Genomic DNA, 5,221 nt, shown 5'->3' with positions numbered 1-5,221 from the left:
CTCGAAAATGTGCCTGACATCGGTCTCAATCCCCAAGTCAGTCAAAAGGGTCGTGTCTATGCAACGGGTAGGTCTCATCTTTCGTTTCTGCAAGGCCACAAAATTACCCCTTTAGGTAAAGTCCACAAGGACTACGTACGGGTACTCCGGTACCGCTGGGACCATAGGTCCACTCCCCTCTCCTACCTCGGGCTTAGAAGCCCTCCCCCTCTTGCTCTAACGGGTTCTCACGGTTGGTCTCGGCATCTGTTTCAACATATGACTTAAATATACAAACCACATATACTTGAAAAAAAAACATGCAAGGCATTCATGTATAATCATAGAAAGGAATAACTAAGTACACACTTTCACCAACAATCCCAAAATTATTAGCATAGACTCTCAAATTTACTAGCAGACGGTCTCACAGCTGTAAAGATTTTGTCATTTTTGGTACCAATTATCATCATCACTATCACTTCTGAAATGCATACTTTCAAGATAACTTCATAAACAACCAAATTTCACAACAATACAAAACGAATTTCGGTTTGGGGCACTTTTAAGATGGAGTTTTAAGGCAAATTTTTGAGGAAAAATCATCAAAATCAACTCTAAACATGATATGTATCATATATATTACCCAATTTTCAGCCTTTTACATACAAAAGATAACCAAAATTCAATTCAAATCGCAAACCCTAGAAAATTCGAGTCATATAAATCCCTAATTTGATTTGATTTTTGCATTGTTAATCACAATAAACGATAAATTGAAGCAATTAGATCATATTACAACAATTATAAACAAGATTTAACCCACATAGATCGAATTTCCAGCAATTTCCAACACCCCATATACTTCTAATTAATTAAAAACATCAAAATAGGATAGACATTCATACCTTGATTGATTAACATGCAAAAGAACGAATTAGGCAAAGAAATAACCAAGATTCAAGTACAAAATCACCAAGAACAAGGGTACTTTGAGAGAGGGATATAGAATTAGGGTTTTGATAAGTGAAAGAATAAGGAAGAAAGAATTAGAGAAAAGGGTATAAGACCCCGTGTTTCAGCGGCACTGTAGCAACTTACTCGATCGAGTAAGTATGTTACTCGATCGAGTGGCCTCCACTCGATCGAGTTGGAGCTACTCGGTCGAGTTTTCGCTGGCAATTCCAACTTTCTCGACAAAATAGCTTCCTAACTAGATCGAATGAGGTCTACTCGGTCTAGTAGGCACTCATACTTGGTCAAGTAAGGCTGGGTATATGATCGGAAATATAAGGTTAACTAAAGATTCCTGCAAAACAACAACGTGTGTCGATTCCAAAATGAATTCGGATATCGGCACAGATTATTATACTCATTCACGATGAATTACTATCACACTAATACCACGTATCAATTCTAACATCATATCACTTTGTGCAACCCGTTTTACTTCATTTTATGACAACATTACACAACCAACTAACTGCATTATTAGGCTTCTCATGTGGACATTCAACACGCTTCTTTTCACTTATGATCATATAATCGTGACCGCAACAAAATAACTTCTAATCTTGTCATTCTAAACATACGTCTAACATGTAACCATTCCTTATCATTCAACCGTACTAACAGTTTAACCATGACACACAACAATTATCAAGTAGTTTAATCAGCTTAATTACACCACATTGCGGAAGCATTCAAACATTCATCTATCACATCCTCCTAGTGTTACTTGGTCAGCTGCTACGACTCATTCAAAACTAACTAATTACCATCATTACCACATACCATACTCACAATCTCTTCCATATCAAGTACTAATACCAATCATTTGGAACAAACATTTCCAACACCACACCATACGGACTGTTGCGTATTACAAATATAACAACACTTTCATTACTACTCAGCTATAGTTTCTCACAGTTCCAATCACAATTATACACACTAGCATCCATAAAGACTCCACCACAAACGTTCCTAACATCACTATTATACACACTAGGCACATACTTCCCGACTTGATATTCCCATAACCGGTGACTGGCTTAAGCATAATGGGGCCGTGATTTTGAAATGAGGGCGCCTACTCACCCAAAATCTAGCATCAGCTGGGGCTCCCAATACACATACACCAGGTTCATTTTATTAGACTCACTACGTTCATTAGGCTCATTTGTTACAGGTTCCAAAATCGTCGCTCTGATACCACTTTATGACACCCCCATATACCAATGAGCCTTAACAATACCTTCCCTAGCATATAAGGGCATCACCATCTCGGTTGCCCGAGGACAGTAATAACCAAATGTCGATAAAAGAACAATTATGTTACGTTACATTGATCAGCAAACTAAGATATACAAAGATACAACTCGGACTACTATCAACTATGTGATCTACACTTCTGTCATGACTCGTGAAAGACTCATCCCGCCAAGTATCTAGCTATCATCCAAGACATCACCTGCTAAGACTGACTGCTCACCATAAGGGATCACGACAGACACAACAGAAACAAACAAGAAGACAAAACCACACAAGGTCAGTAACTGAAGAAACACCAACCACTGACATAACAATGCAGATATAACAACACACACACACCAGCCACATCTCCACCAATCCATCGTCGTCACCGACTGTCCACTCCAGTCCTGCCAGTGGGGGACCGCAGCCGTTCCCACCTAAGCCCCGATTATCATACCGAGTGATAACTCTGTCCCATTAATGTGCACATCCCCTCCCGTGGCGGGTTCCACGGAGGGCGAAACTAGGGCGTGAAGCCACTCCCGCAAGTGACTCCACTCAGCCGAGGACGCACCTCGAGAACTAGAGACAAACAACACAATCAGCTGTACCACAACAACGACCACGAAAAAACAAAATGCCAACCAACTATCACAATCAGACCACTACAGTGACACTACATCAATCAAATCACATCAAAAGACACTCTAGACATTCAACAGTACTGAGTAGGCGAACCTACCTTTAGCGCACCGCAGCGACTCCACCTCCGATCACAAGATGTCAAACAACCATGCAACACACCTATACAAACAGTACACTCATCCATCATAACCACTATAACCCTAACTGAAACCAACAACGATAATGATGATGATGACATACCTACGCATAGCATTCCGGCGTCAAGATCGCTACCCGACTCAAGCAACCCATCCCTATGGCACAAGAATCCTTAAAGGGTCCGATGGAAGAGGCTATGGTGAAGGAAAGAAGGAGAGACGACATTTAGGTTTAGGGAAGAGAGGCGGAAATGATTTGCGGTTTCTCAAAACACGATATATAAATCCTCGCTGTAAAGACGTTAGTCGATCGAGTGGCACCTACTCGATCGAGCCTCCAAGCTACTCGATCGAGTAGCCTCGACTAGATCGAGTACCACACCCAAAACTCACCAAGTCACAAGACAAAGCTCATAAGGTTTCCCCAAAGGTCAAGACACGTCACTAAGGTCGGTCAACGGGTCCTTAAAAGGACGGGTATTACAATCGTTAAATCAATCGTAAAACATACAAAAGAACATTAACTACCTGCGGTTCCGACTTCACAGCCAGAACTCAACTCAAGAACAGACGCAGAAATAGCTGCGCCTCTTCTAAGGGACGCAGCAGATGTTGCGCCTGTTCTGAGGTGACTTATGTCCCTGAACTTTCCGTTCTCGCTTTGACGTAGCTTTAATTAGGTATTAATTAACTACTAATCGTAATATCACCGTTAATCTGACCTTTTTTGTCACTTTAATTTCAAACTTTTATTTTCTTTTCTTCAAATTTCCGTTTTAAGTGTATTTTGACGTAAATCAGTTAAATCATTGTAATTTATTGTAATATTAATTATTGCTATTTATTTATCGCTATTTATCTTTTGTTTATGTATGATTTATTTGCTTGTATTCACATGTATTGAATTCTAATTTCAAATTCGACATAAATGAGTGCTAATTATCTGTTCACCGAGAAAGTTTAATTCACATGCTAGCACTAAAATATTGGATGTTTCATTGCATGCATATAATCGACGACATATCAAATATGAATAACTTCCCTAATCATTAGTAGAGGCCGCTATCAAGGTGGGCGGGATTAGGTGTTCGATTAAAGAGCTTGGTGCGGTATAGAACTCGTCGTCAAAAGCTACCTAACCAAAATAATATTTATAACTTCACAACTACTCTTAGCAAAGAGGCAAGTAAAGGTTGGATCCCAAGGGACGGGTATTGATGTAGGATTTTCAATTGCAAATGGTTGTGTCTTAGAGTGTCACAATTTGGGTTGAGATAGGAGATCAACTAAACTAATCAACAATATAAAATTAAAGTAATGAAAACAAGCAAGATGATTAAAGTGAGATGTAAACAATTGATTAAAAGCACTAGGGTGTCATGGGTTCATTGGGGATTCATGGGAGTTGATCATACAAACATGTTCTCTACTAGATGCAAGCACTTATTGTTGTGATGAGATCGAGTTGGTGTATAAGTTTACAATCCCTAAGAAGGTTTGGGTCCCAGAACCGAATCGATTAGATTGTACAACACCTACAAGTCGACTTAGTCATTCCTATTCAACTATATGCATGGTCTAATGAGACTCGAGTTGGTGTATAAGCTTACAAGTCTCATTGAAAAGATAGGTGATGGGTAAAAAATGCAAGGATTCATAGACTCGCATTTCATCAAACATAACGTGTGCATAAGTTGAAATAAAAACAAGCAAGCAAATTAATTATGAAAACATATTAGATTAAGCATGAATAAATCCCCATGGTTTCCCCATGGTTTCCCCTAATTCCCCATTAACCCTAGTTAATGAAACTACTCACTCATTATCAAGTTTAACATGCTAACAAGGTTGTCAATCATACTAGCAAAGCAAAACATGATGAAAGTGATTAACAATAATTAAACAAGGTTAAGAGAGAATTATACCTATGAAGATGATTCCAAATAATAAAGCAAAGAATAATAGAAGTACTTGATGATTGATGGAAGGTTGTCAATCTTCCAAATAAACCCAAATAATCTTCTAATTACCCAAAATAAATGAAGAACAATAGAGAAATTAAGGAAAGATTAATATTGAGATTTGTATTAAGACTAGATTACAAGATTAAGAATGGATTACAACCTAATTAAGAGAGCATTAAGGAATGATAAGACTTGATTCTAATCTAGGTAGTACAAAGGGGTATTTATACTAAAGATTAG

Source organism: Silene latifolia, chromosome X, assembly GCF_048544455.1.
Source record: "Silene latifolia isolate original U9 population chromosome X, ASM4854445v1, whole genome shotgun sequence".
Taxonomy (NCBI): domain Eukaryota; kingdom Viridiplantae; phylum Streptophyta; class Magnoliopsida; order Caryophyllales; family Caryophyllaceae; genus Silene; species Silene latifolia.
Note: the sequence above shows the minus strand (reverse complement) of the source record.